Source organism: Pongo abelii, chromosome 16 (assembly GCF_028885655.2).
Source record: "Pongo abelii isolate AG06213 chromosome 16, NHGRI_mPonAbe1-v2.0_pri, whole genome shotgun sequence".
Classification (NCBI taxonomy): domain Eukaryota; kingdom Metazoa; phylum Chordata; class Mammalia; order Primates; family Hominidae; genus Pongo; species Pongo abelii.
Window position 1 is genome coordinate 72886933 of NC_072001.2, and position 26747 is coordinate 72913679.

General features: G+C 45.6%; 1 long non-coding RNA gene across 1 annotated transcript in view; it reads left to right on the forward strand.

The window, feature by feature from the left end:
• LOC112129099 (uncharacterized) overlaps nt 1-21902 on the forward strand; it is a 114085-nt gene extending 92183 nt beyond the window's left edge. Inside the window, exons 4-6 of the long non-coding RNA XR_008513671.1 lie at nt 3869-3963; nt 10438-10583; nt 21821-21902. This is a non-coding gene — a long non-coding RNA (uncharacterized LOC112129099). The remainder of the gene's footprint in view (nt 1-3868; nt 3964-10437; nt 10584-21820) is intronic.
• Nucleotides 21903-26747: the final 4845 nt, after the last annotated feature.

Genomic DNA, 26747 nt, shown 5'->3' on the forward strand with positions numbered 1-26747 from the left:
TCTGAAGATTTCAGCTAGGTCAGCATTATTTTATGTTAAATCCCATCAAAACAAAAAAATAAAGAAATAAGGAAGCACTATAGTACATTGTTTTGCTTTGTTTTTAATTTGAACTTTTTAGTAATAACACACATGGTCAAATCTGCCTACCTCCTCCCACACACCCCAACCCCATCTCCCATTCCCACACCCCCTCTAAGTAATGTCAATACACATTCTCATGGACTCATATGGTGTGAGTAGACATTGCCTTGCTGTGGAATTAGAAAGTATTCCTACCATTATAATTTTGTGCTAAATAGTGAGAAGATAAAAGCTTTCCTATTTTCTTTCTTTTTTTCACCAAGCTTTCGCATGACCCATACCTGCGCTTTTCTATAACATGTCCACGTGTTAAAAACTCAGCCATTTATCAAAAAAATAGGGACTGACATCTATTTAAAAAATTAAATTGTGCTGGAGGATAGGAACCAAGAACCACAGTAAAAGCTGGGAGGCTTTTCTCCTGTACTCCAGGAGGGTGGCTTTTCATCCAGAATGCCCCAGGAGAGAGGGCTGACCATTCTGGATGGCTCCTTCGTCACTTCCTGAGAATCAACTGCCTCCGTAGGAGATGCTGGGCCCTGTAGTGCAGGGATCCCACTTAGACTTCCCTTTATGGGTTCACATGTGGCTTTGTTTATAAACACAGTATTTCAGGGGAAAGGCAAGCAGGCATCACATGCCAGGAGGTGAGGGAAGCACAGAAGCAGGAATATCTAAGAGGCCCCTGCAAACCTTTTCTGGCCATTGATGGCAAAAAAGGATCAGGGTTTCCCTAACTCACCTCCTTACAACCTGGAGAGCCACTAGCATCTTTGTGTACACAAGGGCCAGGTTTATTTTGGGAATCCTTAAATGTAAACCCAATACAGCAGCGACGAGAGTATTTATATCAGCAGCAAAGTGCAAGAACAGCCTGTGAACTGGGAACCTCTTGGGCTGGAAAAGTCCAAGTGCTCAGAAGAAGGTAGGTAGACCAGCATTTCTCAAACTTAAATATGCCCAAGAATCCCCCTGGGGATCTTGTTTAAATAAAGACCAAGATTCTGCAAAGGGCCTAAGATGTTGCATTTCTAAAAGTGCCCAGGCAATGCTGCTGCTGATGCTGGTCCTTGGACCCCACTTTGAGAGGTGAGGGTGTAGGCTAGGTCCCTTTTTCCAGGAAGGCTTGTATTCAGGTTACTGGGCTCAGGTGCTGTGATGGGGGTCGGGGGGATGTGGTTTCACGTCTGCTTCCAGATTGTGCCTTAGGTGGACATGATCGGCTCATACAGGATGGTGGCCAGGGGGTGCTGGGCAGGCATGGGCATGGGACAGAACACAGGACCATGAGTCAGGAGAAGTGGGTTCTCCTGGCACCACCTGGCTCCCCTACTCAGCTGTGGAGTAGTAGAGGGTATTTGATGACAGGGAGGTCATTGGCAGCTTTCATAAGAGCAGATATAAAGTCTCTAGGATGTGTTAGATCAAAAACCTAAGTGTAATGGGGTGTGTATGGTAGGCTGACACTGAGTAAAGAAAGTGAGGGACCACATACACATAGATGAGTTTGTGTAAATGGAGAACTTCTCATTCTGAAAAGATACACAAGAAACCATAAACAGTGGTTGCCTTTGAGGGGAGAAACTGAGAAAGAAGATACAAGGAGCAAGAAGAGCCTCCCTCTAATTGAAACACTCACTTCTCTGGCCACAGTGATTGGTTCAGTGGGCTTGGACCTGTGACATGCCCTGTTCCAATCAGAGTGAGTCTCTGGATATTTGCTGGACTGTGTTGTTCTCCATCTCATTCCAATGAGACTTACTTGTCAACATCTGCTGAGACCTGCCATCCAGCGTGGTGTTCAGACAGTTGTTCCCCTCCTTGCTGGCATCAGCTGGGACATGACAGTGTCCTCATCTGATCTCACAGGACATCCTCTCCTGTTGTTGTGAGTCCCCTGCAAGGCTCTGCCTTTCAGGTGAACCCTCTGCCCCACTCCTTGTGGGCATGGAGAAGCCCAGCTATTCTCTCTGCACCAGGCTGAGGGAGTGGCACTCTCTGTGTCCATATGTCTGGGCTCCTCCACTGGACAGGGATCTCTCTCTAAGGTTCGCTATCATCCCAAGGCCCCTCCCTTCTTGTTTCCCAAACTGGCCAGAGATTTCTGGGTCTGATACTTCCTCTCCCACTGAGATTGGACCACAGGAGGAGTCAAGCATGTGACTCCTTGTCCCTGCCTCACATATCAGTAGCTCCTTCTGCTGCTCTCACCTCTGCCTCCGCCCACCCCACCCCTCTTAGTTATCCATGTCTAATCTCGGCAGCATGGCAGTCTGGTTCTCCAGCTCTCCTTTTTCTAATCTAGACTTTATGCCCCAATTCCTTCAGAGCTTTGCTTCTGATGATGCTAAAACTAGGCTTTTAGAACTGAAAAGAAAAAAACAGTTTTTGCAAATCAAAAGCCTTATCTTTCAAGAACTTGTCTCTGCTATGAGTACCAAAGTTCTATTTTGAAATGAGAAGAGTGACTGTTTCTCTTCTCCTTACATTCCATGTTCCTGATCTAACAGTCCTAATCTTGCTTGAGGCCAGGCACCCTCACCTTGGGTACATGGGTGTGGGAAGTATGATTGTCCTGCTGTGGCATCAATGGTCCTTCAGCTCCCCGCAGCCTTCCTAAGTTCTGCAGGGGAACAGGAGAAAACAATTTTGGAGTCGGGGCACCCAATTAGTGGCAGAACTAGTCCCACTTCTGCCACGCAATTGTTGCTCGATCTAGGGAAGTTGCTGAATCCTTTTGAACCTCGCTTTTCTTATCTGCAAAATAGGGAGAGCAACAACCACCTCTCAAGGTTGTTTCAGGAACAAGGCAGATAACATATGTGAAGGTGCTTTGCAAATCACAAAGTATGGTATAAACATGAAGCATCATTACTTTCCAGTGTTCTTAACTTCTTTGTGTAGTTTTCCCTGCCAAAGGCATCTGTCTTGAGCTCACGTGGCAATTTGCTCACAGAGCCATGAACGTATTGTATTGTACCGAACTTATATTTTAACATGTCTGCTGGCTTCTTGCACTGCATGTGAGTGCTTGGAGGGCAGGGACCACACCTATGTGATCTTGGCACCTCTTGCCTTCAGCCAGTGTCTGAAGTAGGTGCCCAGTATGTGTTTGTTGATGAAGGGGTGGACACTTAGCAAGTACTCAGTAGATTCATGTAATATAAATAAATACTTAGCCAGGAGCAGTAATGGGCTGGAACTTCTGTAGACTAGTGGTTTTCAACTGGGAGCAATTTTGTCCCCTTCCTGTCGGGGTATTTGGCAATCGGGAGATGTTTTTGGTTGTCATAACTTGGGGAGTACTACAGATATCTAGTGGGTAGAAGCCAGGGATGCTGCTAAACATCCTACAATGACCAGGACAACCCCCTACAACAAACAATTATCCAGTCTAGAATGTCAAGAGTGCCATTGCCTAGAAACCCTGCTGTAAGCTCTGTTTTTAAACAGTCCAGAGAAATAAGTCCTGTGAGTCCAGAATTGGAACGGAACTTTAGACTTTGGGTTTAAAAATGATGTCTTGATTATCTTTGATGAATGGAAGGGGGTGGAGATATGGTGGCTAGTGATGAAGATTCTGAAAATTATTACTAGCTGGGGGTGGGAGAGGAGACAGACTTTGGAAAATGTCCAGCTGAAGAAGAGAAGAGGGTTGGCATCAGACAGGATAGGGTGGGGCCCTAGCGTGCTGGGAGGCACTGAAGGAACCTCTAAGTAGAGAAGTTAAGCATATGTGCTGAGCTCTATGACTATCCATCAATTCCCTGTCCTCCTTCTGCAGGAGGCACCTGTTGAACTCAGGCATGGGCATGTGACTTGATTTGGTCAATGAAATGTGAGAGAAGTGACATCCACTTTGAGGCAGGCACTTTCCAAGTGAGTATGTACTTCCCCATGTTCCCCAGTGTGGTTGCTTAGCCAGCCTGGGCCCCAGAATGAGATAACAGCAACGTAGAGCATGACCTGTAATTGCCGTGAAGATGAGAGAGAAACAGACCTGGAATGCCTTACACCACTGCAGTTTTTTGGATTATGTTTTATTGCACCATAATCTATCCTATCTTGAGAATATACTATATTGGGGCTGATGTAGATAGCAATCCTGTGTAACTGAAGATCAGCTCATCTTTCCTTTCCCCTTTGAATTGGTTTGCACAGGGATCTCTGAGGTGTCTTGGCTAGAGAAGACAAATGCCAAGTGACTAGGACCCCTAATTGTTGTCAACGAAAAGAGTCAAACTCTATAATATATTTGGAGGGGTTTATTCTGAGCCAAATATGAGTGATCAATGGCCTGTGACACAGCTCTCAGGAGATTCTGAGAACATGTGCCCAAGATGGTCAGGCTACAACTTGATTTTATACATTTTAGGAGGACATAAATCGTCAATATGTGTAAAATACATTGATTCAGTCGAGAAAGGTGGGACAACCTGATTCAAAGATTTTCTGATTGGTAATTGGTTGAAAGAATTATTATCTAAAGACTTGGAATCAATAGAAAAGAATATCTGGGTTTACGATAAGGGGTTGTAGAGACCAGAGTTTTATCATGCAGATTAAGCCTCCAGGTAGGAGGCTTCAGAGAGAATAGATTGTAAATGTTTCTTTTCTTTCTTTCTTTCTTTTTTTTTTTTTGAGATAAAGTCTTGCTCTGTTGCCTAGGCTGGAGTGCAGTGGTGCAATCTCGGCTCACTGCAACCTCCACCTCCTGGGTTCCAGCGATTCTTGTGCTTCAGTCTTCTGGGTAGCTGGGATTACAGGTGTCTGCCACAACGCCCAGCTAATTTTTGTATTTTTCGTACAGATGGGGTTTCACCATGTTGACTAGGCTGGTCTGGAACTCCTGACCTCAAGTGATTCGCCTGCCTCAGCTCCCCAAATGCTGGGATTACAGGCGTGAGCCACTGCCCCCAGTCAAGAATAGACTGTAAATGTTTCTTATCAGATTTAAAGAGTCTTCTATCAGTAATTCCAAAAGGGAGGAGGGTATAATGAGCCATGTCCAGCTCTCTGTTCCCATCATGTCCTGAATTCGTTTTTCAGGTTAACTTTGGAATGCCCTTGGCCAAGAGGAGGGGTCCATTCAGATGGCTGGGGGAGCTTAGAATTTTATTTTTGGTTTATACAGTCCGTCTGCATTCTCAAATCTCCAGGAGGCAGGAGCCATGGTGGGTCCAGGGGAAGGCAACTGACACTCCAAAACTCCCTTCTCACTGCTGCTTCAATGCCAGCTTCACAGAAAGATATATGATGGTTCTATTTATTTAGTTATCACAAATGTCACTATTATCACAGATGACATTAATTTTTAAAAGAAAAGGAAGAAAATATGTCACATTTCTGTTTTGTGCATATGCTGATTGAATGAAAAGTTTATATCAGATGCCAACTTAAAATAAGGACATATAAATATTTAATTGTTTATATGTATGTATACATTGCTGTATACACAATATTTATCTATACAGCTAGAGAGCACTGATTCTCAGCTGAGGGGTGATTTTTACTTTCCAGGGAGACATTTGGCAATATCAGGAGACATTTTTGGTTGTCCCAGCTAAGGGCTTGGGGGTACTCCTGGCATCCAGTGGGTAGAGGCCTGGGATGCTGCTAAGCATCCTTCAGTGTACACGGCAGTCCATATTATCTGAACTGTGCTGAGGTTGGGAGAGCCTGGCCTGGATGTACATCTAAAGCCAGGAGTTCTGGGGCTGTTTTCTGTGAAGCCATGAGTGCTGGCATCATTCTTCAGAGCATCATTGACACACATCTGCTTGATTCATTTCACGTCCCCACCTTGGCTGACTCATCTAGAAGAAACCACAAGTCACAGATCAGCAAGGGGCCAGCCCTCACGGTCCTTACAAGACAGCCTCGATGGCACTGGGGTTCCCCTGGGAACACACATGGTCAAGCATAGCTGCCTTGCTCAGCTCTCAGGATGACAACTATTTACACCTAGTGTGCTTTATAGCACACCTGGGATGGGAGTTGCAACGGCAGAAAGGTAACAGTGTGGGAGGAAGGGAGTGAGAAGGGGAACCAGAGAAGGGAGTGCCAGTCATGTTAGTTTTATGAAGATATGACAATTAGTGCATCACTTAAAACATTGCTCATAAGGACTGCTTAGGCACAATTTGTCTATATATGAAGATATTGAGATATGTGATTTTATAGCTACAGCTATGTGTAATATATGTGTGTGTGTGTGTGTGTGTGTGTGTGTGTGTATACACACATTAGTAATGAGGTGAAACATTTACTGTCCTAACAGCTGGAACTAACATTCCACATGGAGTGGGAACTGACTTTGAGACACTTTCTGGATAAGTCACTGGACTGGAGAGAGAGACTTGGAGGGCAAACGCGCCAGCTGGACTCCCAGAGAATAAGCTAGCTTGCTGCTGAAGATGGAAACCTTCTCACTTTTGCTCCTGAGATGGGAGATTAAGAAAAAAAAATAGAAAGGAAACAAAAAACAGAGAAAAAGAAGGAGGAAGCCAGAGTAGCCAGAAAGATGATGAGATTCTAGGATGCTCTATGGGTGGCAGAGCCCGTGAGAAACGTGTGGTGGGTTTTGGGGATGGGGTGAAGTGGGAAGGCCTTTAGGAAGCAGAGTGTGGTGCTACTTTGCCACTTTTCTAAGTGGGAGAGAAAAAAAGAATGAGAGCGTGGCCCTAGAATGTTTGTCATGCAGTGTGCTCAGAACTGTATTAGGATGTCTTTCCTGTCCTGTCTGATGCTCTATGTGGCAGGTTTGAGCTGCCCAGGGAAGAGACTCAGCCTCCAGGGCCCTCTCTTCCCCTGTGCCCTGCTCCATACCTCCACGTGGTGCATGAGGGAGGCCCCAGGAGGCTGAGGCCGTGCTGGGGCCCTAAGCTCTGGCCTAACCAAGTGAAGTCTCAGGGGAGACCTTGAACCATAAGGCAGGCGTTAGTGTTTCCAGCCACACGGATCTAGATGTTAAGGAAGCTAGGGAGCTCCAGCTGACAGGTGGGGAACCAGACTTACTCCACCAAACGATTAGACCAGATGCCAACTCATTTCCAGATCTCATTGCCAAAGATACTAGAAAAGCCCTTAGGTAAAACAAAGCGATGAATCGGAGGCAGACACAAATCCACCAAGTGGAGAATCCACATACTTGCAGCAATGACACTAATGCTTTGAAGGAGGCAAACTCCTCAGACTTGTCACATATTTATTTGCAGTTTCAGTCTCTAGAGATTCCAGAGTCTGGGATCTGGGTTGGGGTGAAGGGAGGCATGGTTTTGCCACAGCCTGCCCTGTACTGCTGAATTCTCCTGCGTGTGCTCAAGTGCTTGCAAATGAAAGGTCATCTGGGCCTTGATCAGTCGTGTGGCCTGTGGATGGTGAGCAGCCTGGCAAAGGCAGAGGTCTGTGAGGTGGGGGCAGTGGGGCTCCGTGGGCAGGTTTGCCCATGCCTGAGCACCAGGTCCCTACTCTAACACAGGCACACCACAGAGATATTGCAGGTTTGGTTCCAGACTACCACAATAAAGCAAATATCACAATAAAACAGGTCGCACAATTTTTTTGGTGTTCCAGTGCATATAAAAGTTATGTCTGCATGATACTGTTGTCTATTAAGTGAGCAATAGCATTGTCTAAAAAACAATGTACATACCTTAATTAGAAATACCTTATTGATAAAAAATGCTAACGATCGTCAGAATCTTCAAGTCGTCATAATCATTTTGCTGGTGGAGGGTCTTCCTTCAGTGTTGATGGCTGCTGACTGATCTGGGTGGTGGTTACTGAAGATTGGGATGACAGTGGCAGTTTCTTAAAGGACAAAAACAATTAAGTTTGTTGCATCAGTTGACTCTTCCTTTCAAAAAAGATTTCTCTGTAGCTTTTGACAACATTTTATCCACAGCAGAACTTCTCTCAAAATTGGAGTCAAGCCTCTTAATCCCTGCTGCTCCTGCTTTATCAACTAAGTTTATGTGATATTCTAAATACTTTGTTGTCATTTCAACGATGTTCATAGCACCAGTAGATTCCACCTAAAGAAACCACTTTCTTTGCATATCTGTCAGAAGCAACTCCTCATCTGCTGAAGCTTTATCATAAAATTGCAACGATTCAATGTCATCTTTAGGCTCCACTTGTCATTTTGTGTCTCTGCCACTTCTGCAGTTGCTTTCTGCACTGAAGTCTGAAGCCCTCAAAGTCATCCATGAGAGTTGGAATCCACTTCTTCCAAACTCCTGTTAATGTTGCTATTTTGACCACGTCCTATGAATCACAAATGTTCTTATGGCATCTAGAAGGGGAAATCCTTTCCAGGAAGGTTTAAATTTATTTTTCCTAGATCCTTCCAAGGAATCACTATCTATGACTGCTAAAACTTTAAAAAAAATATTTCTTAAATAATAAGACTTGAAAGTTGAAATTACTCCTTGACCTAAGGGCTGAGAATGGATGTTGTGTTAGCAGGCATGAAAACAACATCAATTGTACATCTCTTTATACATCTCCATCAGAGTTTTTGGGTGACCAGGTCCATTGGCAATGAACAGTCATGTTTGGAAAGGAATCTTTTTTCCTGAGCAGTAGGTCTCAAAATTGGGCTTAAAATATTCAGTAAACCATGTTGAAAACCAATGTGCTGTCATCCAGGCTTTGTTGTTCCACTGATAGAGCACAAGGAGAGTAGATTTAGCATCGTTCTTAATGGCCCTAGGATTTTGGTGATGGTAAAGGAGGACCATTGGCTTCAACTTAAAGTCACCAGCTCCATTAGCCCCTAATAAGAGAGTCAACCTGTTCTTTGCCATGGAAGTCAGGCATTGACTTTTCTTTTCTTTTAAATTATTTTGAGATGGAGCCTCACTCCATTGCCCAGGCTGGAGTGCAGTGGCATGATCTCGGCTCACTGCAACCTCTGCCTCCCGGGTTCAAGCAATTCTCCTGCCTCTGCCTCCTGAGTAGCTGGGACTACAGGCGCATGCCACAACGCCTGGCTAATTTTTGTATTTTTAGTAGAGACGGGGTTTCACCATTTTGGTCAGGCTGGTCTTGAACTCCTGACATTGTGATCCACCTGCCTCAGCCTCCCAAAGTGCTGGGATTACAGGAGTGAGCCACCACGCCCAGCCGACTTTTCTTTATCTATGAAAGTCTTGGATGGCAACTTCTTCCAAGAGTAGGCTGTTTCATCTTCATTGAAAATCTGTTGTTTAGTGTAGCTACTTTCATCAGCCTTCTTAGCTAGATCTTCTGGATAACTTGCTGCAGCTTCTCCATCAGCACTTGCTGCTTCACCTTGCACTTTTATGCTCTGGAGATGGCTTCTCTCCTTAAACCTCATGAACCAACCTCTGCTAGCTTCCAACTTTTCTTCTGCAGCTTCCTCAGCTCTCTTAGCCTTCATAGAAGTGAAAGAGGATTAGGTTCTGGATTAGGCTTTGGCTTAAGGGAATGTTGTGGCTGATTTGATCTTTCATCCACACCACTCAGACTTTATGTCAGCAATAAGGCTGTTTCACTTTCTTATGATTTGTGTGTTCACTGGAGTAGCACTTTTCATTTCCTTCAAGAATGTTTCCTTTGCATTCACAACTTGGCTGTTTGCTGTGAGAGGTCTAGCTTTCAGCCTCTCTTGGCTTTTGACATGCCTTCCTCACATGCTTCATCTTTTCCAGCTTTTGATTGAAAGTGAGAGACTGTGACTCTTTTTTCCACTTGAATACTTAAAGGCCATTGTAGGGTTACTAATTGGCCTAATTTCCATATTTATGTGTTTCAAGGAATAAGAAGGCCCAAGGAGAGGGACAGAGACAGGGACTGGCCAGTAGGAGCAGTCAGAACACACATGACATTTATCGAGTTCACTGTGGGTGTGGTTCATGGCACTCCAAAATAATTACAATAGTGACATCAAAGATCATTGATCACAGATCACTATAAGAGATGTAGTAATAATGACTAAGTTTGAAATATTGTGAGAATTACCAAAATGTGACAACAGAGACACAGAGTGAGCACAACCTGTTGGAAAAATAGCTCTGATAGACTTGCTGTATGCAGGATTGCCACAACCTCCAATTTGTACACTTGCAACATCTGCTGAGCACAATCAAGTGAGTTCAGTAATATGAGATGTGCCTGTAATAGCATGAGGCCCCCTAGTTTCTCTTCCCTCACCTGCAGGAGCCTTTAAACTTGAGACTTGAGTTGGGTATTGTCTGCTGGTCCCCAGCATTCTCACCACTTTCTATGGTGTCTTCCTGGACTGTAATGGTAGGGAAGATAAAAATGATATTTCTCAAACTCCCTTGCAGCTGTTGCTCTGACAGTACACTTTGTTCTGCCAACCAGATGCCATCAAGCTGAGATGTGAAGTGGAAGTGAGGCAGAGGCTGCCTTCCTTTTGTTTGGCGCAGCGTTCTGTGAGAGAGCAGAGGTGGGAGATGAGGGGACCTCTGCCCCAGTGTTTCTGCATCCAAGCTCCAGCATTGTTGAAGGTGAGAAAAGCAGCTGTGATGGCTTTATGACCCTAGTCCCTGGCTTCTGATCCCTGGACCACAGCTAAGGGGCCGTGTTCTTGAATAGAGAGTGGTGATTTCCCAATTCTCCCCGTCCTGGCTGTGTCACAGGGAGCAACTCTCTCAGTGGGTTGGTTCTGTGGTGTTTGGAGAGATATTCCTGGAAGCCCAGGCAAGAGTCTGCTGCTCCAGTCCTTCCAATGCTTTTTTGTTTATTTATTTATTTATTATTTTATTTTATTTTATTTTACTTAAAGTTCTGGGATATGTGTGCAGAACATGCAGGCTTTTTACATAGGTATACGTGTGCCATGGTGGTTTGCTGCACCTATCAACCCATCATCTAGGTTTTAAGCCCTGCATCCATTAGGTATTTGTCTTAATGCTCTCCCTCCCCTTGCCCCCCACCCCCTGACAGGCCCTGTATGATGTTCCCCTCCCTGTGTCCATATGTTCTCATTGTTCAACTACCACTTATGAGTGAGAACATGTGGTGTTTGGTTTTCTGTTCCTGTGTTAGTTTGCTGAGAATGATGGTTCCCAGCTTCATCCATGTCCCTGCAAAGGACATGAACCTGTTCTTTTTTATGGCTGCATAGTATTCCATTTTTTTAAAAATCCTTGTATTAAATGCTTTCCTGTTGAAAGTAGCTACACTGGGCTGGGTACAGTGGCTCAGGCCTGTAATTCCAGCACTTTGGGAGGCCAAGGGGGGGCAGATCACCTGAGGTCAGGAGTTTGAGACCAGCCTGGCCAATATGATGAAACCCCCCGTCTCTAATAAAAATACAAAAATTAACCGGACATGATGGTGCATGCCTGTAATCCCAGCTACTCAGGGAGCTGAGGCAGGAGAATTGCTTGAATCTGGGAGTCAGAGTTTGCAGTGAGTCAATATTCCGCCACTGCACTCCAGCCTGGGCAACAGAGCAAGACTCTGAAAAAAAAAAAAAAAAAAAGAAGGAAAGAAAGAAAGAAAGAAAAGAAAAGAAAAGAGCTACACTGGTTTCTATCTCCCACTAACTGACACAGGACTTTATAAAGACAACCAGAGGAGTTGTTAAGAATCATTGAACTAATACCCTGGATTTAGAACAACAGAAAGTTCACAACACACAAACAACCACAAAGGAGGTAGAGTGGGTTCCTTTCCCAGTCAGCACTTCCTCCTCTCTGAGAGCTAAACCTGGATTCTCATGGATAAGGGGACTGTCCCAACTCCTCTGGGCCCTACCACGTTCCTGTCTCCCAGGCTGGGCTGGGACTAGGGTGAGGCAAAGGTGCCTAGGCATAAAATGTAAGGAGGCACTCACCCTCAGGGCTGTGCGAGTACAGGCCGAGCCCTGAGAGTCAGTGTCTCTGTAAATTTTATATCCTAAGTACTTCACTTGCCTCACCCCAGTCCTGGCCTCCTCAAAAATCTGACCTAGGTGGACTTAGTTGGCCTCAACGTTGAGTGCAGAGAACTCTCGTCCTCTGCTTATGCTCTGGCTCAAAGCCCATTCTGTAAGTAGCTCCTCTGGAGGGCTCTCAAGTCTGCCCTGCACCTCACACTGTGCCTATGTGAAGCTGCAGCTCCCAAAGGCTCTCTGCATTCCTTCTGCTATGTCATCCCTATCCTACTACCAGGAGGGAGGATCTTTGGTCCCAAGCTTAAAACGGGTCCCCACTAGCTATGCCAACACGACATTTCCAGGTAACATCAGACACCCCCAGGGGAATGGCAGCTTGGGGCATTGTTCTGCGAGCTCTTTGTGCCCAGTGTCCAATCATCAGGCTGTATGAACAGAAGTGCAGTATGCAAAACAAGGGAGGGGAGAGTTCTGCTCCACCCCAACTCGTCAAACACACCTGGAGAGGCTCCACTTCCAAGGGGCTGGAGTCCTTGAAGGAAGAACAACTGGCAAACAGCTAATCAACATACAGGTGTTGCCCAATTTTAATAGAAAGTAGAGCAGTGCAAATGAAAGCAGCAGAGCAGAAAGTTACCTTTTGCACTTATCAGATTGTCAGCAGTTAGAACTGCTGGGCACAGTGGCTCATGCCGGCAATTCTAGCACTGTGGGAGGCCAAAGTGGGAGGACTGCTTGAGCCCAGGAGTTTAAGATCAGCCTGGGCAGCAGAATGAGGCCCTGCCTTTATGAAAAGAAAAAAGAAAAAAAATTAAATCAAAAGAGGAAAAAAATTAGAAGCATGAATGATTCAGTAGCAAAGTCTAGAGCTGGGTGCTGTCTCATCTCTCAGTACCCTGGATGCCATTGACTGAGGGAAGGCAGAGAAGACAATGCCAAGAGTAGTGTCAGTGCTTTTATAAAGGAGGGAAGTGAAAATGTGTTCTTCTCTCTATGTTTCAAAATGCCCGCATACGTAGCAAGAGGCAGATAGCAAAGCTGTGGCGTTCCCTTCCATCCTGTTCACAGTCACTTCTTATCTGCCTGGAAGGTTCACTGGGGAAGCTCGAGGGAGCAGCTGCTGAGGCAGGCCATGCACAGAAGGAGATTTCAGCCTTAGAACCTATTCAGATGAGCACACCGCTCTGCTTGCATGGGCTCTGAAGATATCCCAATCTGGGTTTCCAGGAAGCTCTGGGCACTACTAGGAAGACATCTGGAGTTGGGACGGAGGAAGCCAGCCTGCAATAGCCTACATAGCCGTGGACTATGAGCTTGCCTGACCTGTTGTTACCTGATGGAAGTGTAGCCCCTGGCTGCTAGGTGCGGGCAGGGGTGCTGGGATAGTGCGGGGTAAGGAGAGATGTGAAGAGGGGGAGAGAGAAGCTCTTTATGACAGGGAAATATGTGCACCTCCAGGAGGTTTTGTGAGTGCCAGGTGCAACCATGATTAGTAAAGACACACTGGCAACTCCTGGACAAACATTACCACATACGCACTACTAAGGGAGAAGGAAAGTTAGGAAGGGGGCCATTTCTCTTTAGGGAGGTGGCACAATGTGGTTATTTTAGTGAGAAAATAAGTCTTACCTTGGTCTCTGTCTTGCAATGTAACCTGAACTTATTTGCTTAACCACTCTGAGTTCCAGTGTGCGCACTGGAACATGCTAGCATTCTTACTTAGAATGTGAAAGTCAAAATAAGAGTATGTAAAAATATATGCTGAGATGTTTCCACTGTTACACAAATGTAAGGGTTGGATGTTATGTCCTCATCTCCTGTCTGGCTCTTCTCTTTCTACCTCCAGCCTAATCTTCCCCTGCTCCACCTCACTCTGTCCTCAGCCTCACTGGCCTTCATTAGGTTCTAGAAAGAATTATCTTCTTTCCTGCCTCAGAGCCTTAACACATGCTGTTCCCTGTTCCTGTAACACTCTTCTCTTTTTAAATTATTATTATTTAATTTTTGAGATGAGATCCACTCTGTCACCCAGGCTGGAGTGCAATGGCACAATCTCGGTTCACTGCAACCGCCACCTCCTGGGCTCAAGCAATTCTTCCACCTCAGCCTCCCAAGTAGCTGGGATTACAGGTGTGCACCACCACACCTGGCTAATCTTTTTTGTATTTTTGGTAGAGATGGGGTTTCCTCATGTTGTCCAGGCTGGTCTCGAACTCCTGAGCTCAAGTAATCCACCTGCTTCGGCTTCCCAAAGTGCTGAGATTGCAGGCGTAAGCCACTGTGCTTGGCTTCCTTCTCTTTATGTCTGGTTAAAAGAGCTCATCCCCCAGAGCTCAGCCCAGGCATCACCTCCCCAGGGAAGTCTTCCATGACTTTCCTGATTAGGTCAACTCTTTATTTGCACTCATATGAGCAAAAGCACATCCTTCTCATTGTACTCATCTCCATTGTAGTTTTACATGTATTTGTATGATAAGGTGATGATTACCTGTCTCATTAGAGGCTTGCTGTGAGGATCATCAGGCAGCTCTATTGAAAGTCTACCATAGAGAGGAACATAAGCCTTTAGTCAGCTCCAACTCACCAGCCGTATGAATGAGCCACCTTGGAAAAGGATCCTCCACCCTGGTCAAGCCTGCAGATGACTGCCACTTGAGTTGATATATGTCTGCAATCTCATGAGACATCCTGAACTAGAACTACCCAGCCAAGCCACTCCTGGATTCCTGACCCACAGAAACGTAAGAGAGAATAAATGATTACTATTGTTTTAAGTCACCAAGTTTTGGGATATTTACTATACAGCAGTAGAAATAGTGCAGATTTAGGTGCCCGGAAATGTGGTGCTGCCGTAAGAAATGTGGGAGTGGCTTTGGCACTGGATTTGGGCAGAAACTGGGAGGCGAGGGTGTATGATAAGTTAAAGGGACTTCAAGAGACTTCACTTCAAGAGAAGCCTGATGGGTGTGATAAGGATGCAATAAGAGCTTAAAAGAAAGTGAGGAGGGTCAGGCACTCATGCCTGTAATCCCAACACTTTGGGAAGCTAAGCTGGGAGGATCACATGGAGCCTAGAGTTTAAGACAAGCCTGGACAACATAGTGAGACCCCATCTCTACAACAAATTTTAAAAAAATTAGTGGAGCATGGTGGTGTGCACCTGTAGCCCTAGCTACTCAGGAGGCTGAGGCACTTGAGCCCAGGAGTTCAAGGTTACAGTGAGCTATGATCATGCCACTGCATTTCAGCTTGGGTAACAAGTGAGACTCTATCTCTAAAAAAATAAAAGTAAGAGTAAAACACTTGAGAGAAGAGGTTCTTTGTTATGTAACAGTAAAAAGTTTAGAAATGCTGTCACTTGTGATAACCTGGAAAATAGCAAGTGGTCCTAATGAACTGGGTGATCCAACAAACAAGAGTTCCAGGCAGTATTGAAGAAACACAGAGTATCATTTCTGGACAGTGGTAGGAGTGAGTCCCAATCAAGAAATGATTAACATCTGCTCTGCTGGATTTCAAAATTGCTATGGGCCAGTGACTTCCATATGCCTCTTGCTTTCTCCATTTTTGAATGAGCAAAGGGAATCTAGAGTAATGCCTGTCTGCCATTGGAAGTTGGGTGTGTAGGGGTGCAGATAATGTATCTCTTTAGTTTATAGTTTTAGGATGGAGAGGAACTATACTCTAGGAGCTGTACTTGAGAAACCACATCATGGGACCTTCATTTATGCCAGGACATGATTTAAATAATAAGATACTGGACCTCATGCTGATGTTGTCATTGAAGGACTTTTTGGGCATGTTGAAAGGCTTGGGAGTCTGCTAATTTTAATTTAAGAGAGATGTGAATTACAGAGGGCAAGAAGGCAGACCATGACTGCAAGTATCTGAGATGGTCCCCAATGAGCCTGATATCATGGTATCCATTCTCTGTGTAGTTAGTTCCTTCCCACATGATTAGTGCTTTGTGACCAATAGAATTCTGTGGAAATGACAGGGTGTGTGACTTCTTAGACCAGGTGATAAAAAGCATCGCAACTTTTGCATTGGTCTCTTGGATTGCTCACTCTGGGGGAAGTCAGCCACCATGTCAGGAGGACACTAAGGCAGCCTGTGGAGAGGCCCACATGAGAGGAACTAGGGCCTCCTGCCAATATCCACCACCAACTTGCCAGCCATGAGAGTGAGCCACCTTGGAAATGGATCTTTCAGCTCCTGTCAAGGCTTCAGGGACTGCAGCCCTGGCCAACATCTTGACTGCTACCTTGTGAGAGATTCTGATCTAGTGCCTACATAAGATAATAAGTGATTATTGTTGTTTTGAACCATTATTTTTGGAGGTAATTTGTCATGCAGCAATAGATAATTAATACAGCCAATCCTCTCTTCTCTGGCCTGCGTTTTCCTGGGTAAACTGTCTTGTTTTTGACCTTATATTCAATTTGTGAGCAGGACCAGGATGAAGATGAGGTGAGGGGGTGCATAGGGCCTCCTTTGATTTTGTGCCTGAGGTGTCTTGCTTGTTTCACCCTTGCCCCAGTCCTGTGTCTGGTTTCTGCATGGTGTGATAAAAAGTCAGTCCCTGGTGATCTTGCCCTTAACCTTGCAGCCTAACTACTGCCAGCCCCCTGTGCCTGACTTGGCTTCCTGTGGAGAAGCCTGTGGAGTCAGGTGGACAACCCGTGTGGTCCTTTAAGACTGCAGGCAAAAAAAGGAGGAATGGGCTGAACACCACCAGTGGGGACAGTTCTCATAGAATTCTGGAAGCCAGCAGGTCCTCACATTGGCCCTGAGGCGAGTGGAGAGACCTTTAGTGGTGGAGTGCATCAGGTGGTTGTGACACCTTGACCTTAGGGTGCAAACAGGCCTCAGGGGTTCAGGGCAGTCCCAGAGGGGGCCACGAGAGAATGGCCTTCCTCGAGGTAGAGATTGGAGTCCATGTGGGACATTCATATATAGAAGCAGAAGGAAAATAACACTAGTAACACATTGAGTGACTCCTCCAAGCCAGCCATTGGCTTTACCTCATCCAATTCTCCCAAAAGCCCAATGCGTGATATACTCATCATCCCTTAAACCCAGTTTCAAAAATCCAAAAAGTGGTAGGGTGCAGTGGCTCATGATCTCGGCACTTTGAGCAACAAAGTGAGAACCCCATCCTGGGAGGCTGAGGCAGGAGCATTGCTTGAGTCCAAGAGTTTGAGGCTGCAGTGAGCCATAATCACACCACTGCACTCCAGCCTGTGTGACAGAGCAAGACCCTGTCTCTAAAAATAACTCCAAAAGCTCTGACAACTGAAAGATTTTTATAACTCACTTGGTGGCAAGTCCTGGACTGAACTGATGTGAGACTATTTATGGTCTTAATTATGCCATTTACTGTAAATATCTATAAGTTTCCCTACAAAAATATTAATGTATTTGATTACAGGGTGTTCCCCAGAACCCACTGAGTGCTCCATAATATAGTGTTATGTACCATATAACTTTTCTAAAACCCAGCATTTCTGAATGTTGAAACATCTGGTCCAAAGATAAAGTACAGTGGGCGTCTTAGTCTATTTTCTGCTGCTATAACAGAATATCTGAAACCGAGTAATTTACAATGAATAGAAATGTATTCGGCTCATGATTCTAGAGGTTTGGAAGTCCAAGAGAAGGGTGCTGACATCTGGTGAGGGCCATTGTGCTGCATCATTCCATGGTGGGGAGGCAGAAGGACAAGTGAGCATGTGAACCAGAGAGAGGATGGGGACTGCCCACTCCCATGACAATTAACCCACTTCTGCCATAATGGCATTAACCCATTCATGAGGGCAGGTCCCGAATGACCTAACCACCTCTTAAAAGACACACCACTTAATATCATCAATTACATTTCAACATGAATTTTGGAGGGGACATTCAAACCATAGCAGTGAGACTGTATTATTATTTTTTCCATTTTACATGTAAGAAAAACTGAAGTTTCACGAAGAGTGATGACATTTTCTAATTGCACAGTGACAGCCTTTTTCTTCCTCCTGTTCAGAGGAGAATTATTTCACAATACTGAGACTCTGTTACCTACCCACCGTCTCCACCCCAATCACAAGTTCTTGGTGGGATTTGGCACTCTGAGATCTTTCTAGACCCCTTCCAGTTATTTTTATAATAAACTTCCAAATGCTTTCTGTGCTTTGGATATTGATTGTTTCTGGACAAGTGGCAATCAGATATTTATCCACAGAAACTCCCTGGAGTTTAAGGAAGACTTTTGTACTGCCAATGTGTTCATGTGACTAAAATAGAATAAACTCTTGAGGATTTCTTTTCATTGCCCATCTCCGCACTGTCCCTCCTTCACTCCAAACCCTTGCTTACCTTGTGCCTTTGCCAGAACTTCCCTCTGATCTCATTCTCATTTAGTAATTAATTCACTCAGCAAACACTGATGGAGTCCCTGCTGCTTCCCACAATGTGGTGGAAGAGGTTTTATGATTTATTAGGAGAGCACTGGTTTGACAGACAAAAGATTAAGGTCCTGGTTCTGTAAGAGTTCAGACAAGGCCTTTTTTTTTGCTCTGGACCTCAGTTTAACCTTAAACAAATGTGAAGTAAGAAGATAATTGAGAGGATGTGAAAACCATCATCACAAAGTATTGAAACCTAATACAAACAGGACTGAACAATAAAGAGTGTGGGCCTTGGCACAACCTGCCCAGGGTGCTGGCTGTACAGTTCTCTTTATTCAGTCCTCCTCTCAGTATCCTTTTAATTTTCAGGGTGGCTTATCTCATGATCACAAAAAGGCAGCCAGCAGCATCTGCAATCACATGCTTTACAGCCAGAGCAGGAGAGATGGAGCTACTTCAGGCATTAAGCTCAGTTCCCAAACTGGTTACTCTGAGCCAGGTCTATTCCAATTGAGCCTACGCTGGTTCCAGGGGTTCAGAGCCTGATCTGGAGAGGTTAGTAAATATTTTAACCATCACTCCTGGAAAGAGTGTTCTTTCTAATAATCATCACACAAAAGTCCAAATTTCAAGCTAATTGGCTTAAGCTGGAGTTACCTGAACAAATCCCATGGCAGGAGGCTTAGGATTGCCCCACTTGGCTTAGAACTATTAGTCCTACTCCAAGAACTGGGGTTGAGGTCAGTTTTACTCAAATTGCGTGCTCACTACAGATGGGTGGGATTGCATACATGGGTGCAACCAAAATGTGCTCCACTAGCTCTAAGTTCCCTTCTCACTCTTTCTTTGTTTCTACGTTTTGAACCCCCGTACATGATGTTGCAAAGGATACCCCCATCTTAACATTTTTGTTCCACTCATTTACTTTAACTTAGTCACACTGTCTGGAGATTCTACCATCAACTTCTAATCTTCCAAGAATGTTCCTCTAAATCTGAAGGCAAGGAGAAGTGGAAACCGAGATATGGTGCCCTGCTGGTTTGCGGTGTCAGCCCGGGCTAGGCAGGAAGAAGATTTCCGGGGGCAAAACCTCTGCATCTGCAGGGCTTCCCCTTTGTTGGCACTCAGATGGCATTGAATACATGAATTTTCATCGGTTTTTCAAATATAACAGTAATATGTGGCGGGTTAAAAACTCAAAAGGCTACATGAAACATACTTTTCCCCATCTAATACCTCCAGTTCCCAGAGTGAATCACCATCATCTATTTTTCGTGTATTCTCCCATTTATGTTCTATACGTATACCAAAATATATAAACAGTATTTACGTAGGTATGTGTATATATACAACAAAAGCCTCCTTCTTCTATACATAGGGATTATAGTACAAATGTTTGTTGAATGAATAAATGAGTGACTAACAGTAACTGGGGGGCTCTGACTGTGAAAGGCTCTCACTTATGCCCCCAACGACTGTCAGTCAGGAAAACAGAGCTCACACAAGTTGTTTGAACAGAGAGATTTTAATGTAGAGAATTAAGTAAACAAGAATTGGAGGCGCAGAAAGACAGAAAGTGGCCACTGAGGACTTACAGAGATAGTAACTGCCAAAAGGCAGCTATACCTTTAGGACAGAGGAACAAAGAAAGAGATCGGGGTTATTAGAACCTGGAAGCTTGGAGAAGAAACTGCAGTGCTAGGACCTAAAACTCAGAGAAGCTGGTGCTGGCTGATTGGTGCTGATGTTGCTGGACATGCCAAGGTGGGTTCTGAGGGTGTGGCAAAAAGCTGGCGAACTGGAATTCAGTGCTGGTGGAGTGATGCGGCCAGGAGTAAGCAGCAAATGGGATAGATGGGGTCTCTCCTTCTGCCTCTCTTTGTCCCTCCAAGAGTCAATGGGAGGGGGCCTAGTAAGGAGAAGCTGGTGAAGCGGAAATGTGGCTTGCAGGATTTCATCTCCAGGAGCACAAAGTGGAGAACAGAAGGGTGGATTTGGGGCTGAGGGACAAGAGTTTAATAACCAGTGCACCTTGTTCCTGTTCATTTGGAGCTTTTGTACAAATTAGAAAAAAGTATACCCTCTGGGCAGAATTGGCCCTGGGTCAGGGTGCATGGTATGGTGGGTAGAGAAAGGTGCTGCACCATACCTGGGCATAAGGTAGGCAGGAGAATACGGGCTGGATTTTAGCCCCGAACTATCCTTTTCACCAGGTGTATTTGTTTAGGGTACAACCTGTACCCTATGTAATGGCCCTGCATCTGTCCAGCTATAAGCATTATAGTGCATTTGGTTACATGTGGGCATCACACACACACACAGACACACAGACACACACACACACACACACACACACACACACACCATGAAAGCACATTCTTTTCTTCTTTGGGAGCAGGGGTTTGGGATGGTATATCAATCAGGAGGCCTCTGTGATCCCTGCTGTATCAACTCACTGGGTATGGGCCCCTTCTCAACATCAGGACCCAGGGTCTGACTTGTACAAATGTGCATCTATAGACAGAGCATTGACAACATACACATAATTTTCTCAGTAAATCTAGGATGAGAAGCTGTTTCTGAGGGGGCTGTGGTGAACAAAGATGGGGAGTTAGGCCTTTTTAGACAGTAGGTGTTCAAGAAGTTTGAAAGGCTATTTCAGAATGCTTCATAACAGAGTTTTCAAATTGGTTGGGAGTCTAGAAATGACCTGGTAATAACGATTATGGTGATAAGAATAGTTGTCTTACACTAGGTTCTCTGGATCCAAACTGAGACAGAGGTGGTGTGAGAAGCTGGTGGGTGTTAGTGGGAAATCATCTGCGAGGAGATGAGGAGGCAGACAGGGCAGAGGAAGAAGCTGAGAGATGTGCAGCTGCACCAGAGGCCCTGGCTGATCCGGGGACCTCTGGAACAAGGATGGCCCTTTAGGGTAGTCTCCAATTTAGGTAAGAAGCCTGGGCTGTGTGTCTACACATCAGCCTTTTATTGGCCATGGACCCCCTTGGGAGGAGGCATGGCCTCGGAAGGAGAGCAGGTTTCTGATGAGTAATAACTATGACCTTCCCATTGGCTGGAGGATTGGGGTCTTGGCTCTGAAGAGGGGATCTGGGCAGCATGCCACTGCATCCACTACAATAGTGATGAGGGTGTCAATAGCTACCACCAGGCCATCACCTACACCAAGCTAGGTGTTTTGCCCATAAACCTGGTCCTCTCCAAGTCTCCCCCATCTGAGTGAGTGGTATTAACCTCCAACTCCACTTCTCAAAACAAAATCACCAGAGTCCTCCTTGAGTCTCCCCTTTTCTCCTCTCACAATCTGTCAGTAGGAATTATTGGTTCTAGCTCCAAAAATACATTCTGAATCTGTCCACTCCTCTCCATTTCCATCCCTCTGGCCCAAGCCATCAAGTCCTCCATGACCAACTGTAACAGCTTCCTAACACACCTCTTTCTTTCCACCCAGGTTGCTCTGACAGCCACTCTCCATACTGCTGCCAGAAGGACCTTCAAATATCGCTCTTTTTAATTAAAAAGCAAAACTCTTCCATTGTTTTTGTTGCATTTAAAGTTCAAACTTCTTACCATGGAGTGAAAGGCCCCACACAATTGGCCCTGTCTTCTCCAACTTCCATTTTTCTCTGGTCCACCATGTTCTAGCCGCATGGGCCCTCTCTTGATTCCTTGTACATGTCAAGCTTACTCTTGCTCCAGAGCCTGTGTGGTGGTTGTTCCCTCTGCCTGGAATGGCCTTCCCTAGAACCTGCCTTGGCTGGTTCTTCTTGCTATTCAAACCTCAGCTTCCACATCACCTCCTGTGTTAGGCCTCCCTGGACCACTCTAATTAAATTCCTACTGGAGACATCAGTCCACCTGGCTTCAGGGGCCAGGCCTTCCTCTTGCAGCCTAGAGGCTCTTTGCAGACTGCCCAAAGCTCCCTTTGCACAACTCAACCTGGCAGTGGGGTCTTACTTTCTATTTTCATGATCTCAGGGATGTCTAGAGACCTCGTTGGCCTGGCTACAGTACATCCTAACCGGGCATTGAGTTGGAGGAACTCAGGAGGGTATAATCTGGCCTAGCTCCTCCAAATTAGTCAGTTACCAAGTGGAGAGGAGAAGCCCTTTACCACTGAATTTTTAATTGTACTGGAGACTGCCTGTTTGGTAGAACAATAAAGGGAAATTTGGTTACTTGGTCTAGAGGCCTGGGGCAAGTAGCAACAGAGATGCGGTTAGAAAGATTTTTAACATGTGGGCTTTCTTTAATCATTTAAAGAGAAAAACTAGCTCTTACAATGTTTGAAGGAAACCGTCATGCAATTTGCAAGTAGTTATTGGATTCTGTCTGTGACCAAGACATTGAAGGACTTGGACTGAGCTTTGGGGTTACTGGAGTATGAAGAGGCCCCTTTTGTCATGGAGCTGACTTCTAGGAAGGGAGACAGGGCAGAGGCAAAGGGCGCAGGGACTACAGCATGGAGCGCCATGCTGCATCAGGCACTGTGTTTGGGTTTCCATACACACAGGGCAATTAACGCAGAGCAGGCTGTGTGTACCTGGACCCAAGGGGCTGGCCAGGCAGAGAGGGCTGGGACTGCCCAGGAAGGGGAGCAGATGATCTCTGAGGAGCAGAGGGGATGAGAAAAGGCTTTCTGCAGGAGATGGACTTGGAACCAGCTCCAGGTGCACCATGGACTCTGAACACACACCACTGAAATAATGGGCCATGAAATTCATTCCTCCAGCACTATTCTGCTTCTGTCACTTCTCCTTTCCCCATCATTTCCTTCCCCAGCTGGAGAGCACTCAGGAATGCCTTGCTGTGCCCAGTCAGGCCTCCGGAGTCCACCCTACCTGGCTGATGTATTATTATCACCAGCAAACACACACCAGAGGCGGTATCTTGGCTGGGAAGCACATTGGCACCTTGGAAGCCCTTCTTGGAAAAAGTAAACGACTGGCATTTGAGCCTCCTCATTGATTCCTTTGGATGAGGCAGAAACCACTGCCCAGAAGGATGAAGGGGTGAAGTGGAAAAACATAGGCTGGCTTCAAAGTGGAGCACAGGAGGCTAGGAATAGTTCTGCTTTGTGAACAAAGTCGTGCAAAAGGCAGAGAGAGAGACAAAGATAGAGAGAGAAAGAGCGCAGGAGAGCGAAGAGGGAGGGAGTCAGCTTTGGCTAATTTGAATTTTGAATTGCCTTGAAAATTACCATGCAGCAGTATCCAGTTCTGCCTTTGATGGTCGAAAGAAACCAGCTGCTTTTATTCCTCTTCAGGTCTTGTTTTCCCCTCAGCAGTGAAGCAAATTAAGCAAAGAAACAGTGAAAGTTGTAGTTGGTATAATATCTCAGGCCAAGGTCAGGCTAATTATTGGTGGGAGGGGCGGTAGAGACAAGGCACACACTCTAGGTGTTGATATTTCTCACTCCTGCTCCATTCTGCTCCCCATAATGTCACTTTGGCATTTCCAAACATGACCACCTTGGCAGGCTTTCTTTACAAACTAAGGCCCCTTGTTCCAACCACCAGCATTCCTATACCATGCCATGCATTTGGGCAGGTAAGATATGGTCCCTTTGCCCAAGTCGGGCTAAAGGAGTGGTGAACCTTGAAACACACCCCAAGATATCCCATAATGCTGTTCTTAATTTGCAACATCAGCAGGGCAGGTATTTGCTAGTGAGCGTAGCCTCATTTTTTCCTGCTGCCTCATTTTTATCAACTCAGTTGTAAAAATTAATATTATGGAGGCTTCCTTGAAAGATATGAAATGCGTACTTCTCCTGGAAAGTCCAAAATGTACCTTTGTATCAAATTTAAGCAGCCATCTGGGAAGCTTGCCTGTGCTGTTTTGGGCCCTGGTAGAGCTCTTTTGAATGAGTGGCATGCTGGCAGGATGCCAGCTGCCTGAGAGGAGGAACCGGGAGTGCTTGACCCCGTGATGGGTAGAAGACGGAAAAATTGTCATTTCAAAACAGCAAGTGGTTCCTCTTTTGATAGAGGTGGAGATTTTCACCTTTAGGGCAAACATTTCCTTTGTGTGGTTGAAATGATCAGAATGGACCCTTGGGGACAACTGGGCAGTAGTCTGAATGCTAATGTTTTAGATGGGAATATGGGGGATTAATTTGTTGTGTGTGGTTATGCCAGAGCAAGGTCTCTCCTTTTTGTCTCCTTCTCTCCCTTCCTTCCTTGTTTTTGATTGTGCTCTGCTCACCTCCTCCTGGTCCACACACCTTAGTAAGTGGTCATTGAATGCTGCTGTCCAGAAAGGGATTCTCTCCCCTCGGCTGCTTCCTGAGTAATGATCAAGGTAAAAGTGATGAAGTGGAAGGGGCAGGTAATCAGACCTATTTTGAAAACTCAAGATTCTGTCCTGACCATTCCTAGGCTTGACACATCTTCCTTTCCCTTAAAAGCAACCCCAGGCTAGCCCAAAGAAGGCCTGGAGGAGTTAAATGTAATTCTGGTTTGGCCACCTGGATTCTCTTGTTGGATTGACCTGACCTTAGGTCATTAGGATAGTGACCACTTGTCTTAGTACACAGCTCGTTCAGCCCCCTATTGTGGCCCACATCAACAATCCATGGATCCATGGATTGTTTCATAAAACAATCCATGTTTTATGAAAATGCTTTTGTCACTCTTGCAATTGAAACTTCTGGATTAAAGATGTACGTATGAGTAGGAGATTATTGGGAAAAGGGTGATGTTATATTTATTGGAAGGGCAGTCGAGGAAGGGCATTGACTACGGCACCCACAGAGGGAATACCTTAGTCTGTACTTAGAGGTACAGGGAAGGGAGGGACACTGATGAAATTTGTCTTTCAGAATGGCTCCTGGAGTCTTCCTCCCAAGACCGAGGCACTGGTGCTGCTCTCTCAAACTGTTCAAGTGCCTTCATGTAACTGTCTGCTGTCTCTGCTGGCCCCTCCCACTGGCTCCAACCATGGCTTGGTCCCCACTCCCCTTAACCCCAGCTCCTGCACTTCCCATGCAAAGCACCTACCAGCACCTCTGGATAACTTTCCCAACCACATTCTCATACTATTTGCTCAATCATTCCATGGGGCAAGAGAATGTCACCCGACTAGGAGTGTAGACAGACAGGACAAGTTGGACAGACAGCCCTCAGGCAGAATCTTTGAAAACAGGGACTCCATTATTGGCACTGAAAACCCTAAGTCTTACCACCCACGGAGAGGCCATACTGGAGGCAATCAACCTGTGCCCCTGGCTGAGGTAGTCCCATTTGGGGAACCCCAACAACTGTGAACAATACTTCCTTTCTAGGGGCACCATATGCATCCCAGGGACTGTAATTGTGAATTGTGTGGAAGCCAGATGTTAAATTGTCTCCCTACTGTAAACACAGTGACCTTCCCAGACAGATAACTGAGTCATTATTTATGAGTACCCTATGAACTGTTTTCCCTATAATGGGACCCCTCCAATTAGAAAAGGAGGCATGAAATTTGACCCTGACTTCAGCTGACCCCACCTTGGCCTGGGACCTGGAAAGCATTCACGTCAGCCTCCGCTTACTGACCAGGGTTGTGATCGAAGACAATAGAATTACCCTACACTTTTTCCTTGTAGGCCAAGATGGAGTCTCTGCAATTCCAAATACATCCTGCTCTACCTGGATCACTGCCTTGAGCTGGGTGGAAAAGTCAGTAGAGAAATGTATCCACCTGGCTTTCTAAGGTAGACCCAGGTTGTTGATGGCATCCGTTCACCTGGCTGGATGCAGGACCTTGGGGAGGTCATGGCTGAGGGCAGCGCTGCAGGTTAGTCTTGTCTCTCTGCATGGATCCTGTTGGTAGTAACCTTAATTAAATGCTATAGGAGACTAATTTAATCGATTTTGTCCCACCTTCTGTTGGTCAAATTAATCAGAGTGGCCGACAGAGTGATGCACTCATGGGAGGATTTGCCAGAAGCTAAGGCTGTAAAAACCAGGGCTAGAGTTGGTTTGAGACAATTCTCCATGGGTCTTTCAAGTTTCTGCATGGTTTGTGAGCAGAGGTACTGACTGCCTTTGTTCCAGATGATCTTTCCAAGGATGTTGTACTACAAGTATGAGAGATAGTGTCTCTCTCTGAAACCAAGAGCAGGCAGGCTTAGTGTTCCTTAGGAAAGATTCACCTTCCTTCCACTTGGGGTTTCTCTCCTGTAGTGCAGGTGTGTGCAGGAGCCTTGTGGCCCTTCCTGTGCTGCCCTGTAAGATTTGGAGCTTAGGGACCCAAGAAAAGAAGCACTGCTTCTGGATCCTGCTACTTCTGTGAGTCATGAAATCTTTGATCTCTGACCCAGGAGTCTTGTGTCTTCTGCTAGCCTCCAAGCAGGGTAAAGTCATCTCAGACACCTCACAGTTCTTGATCAC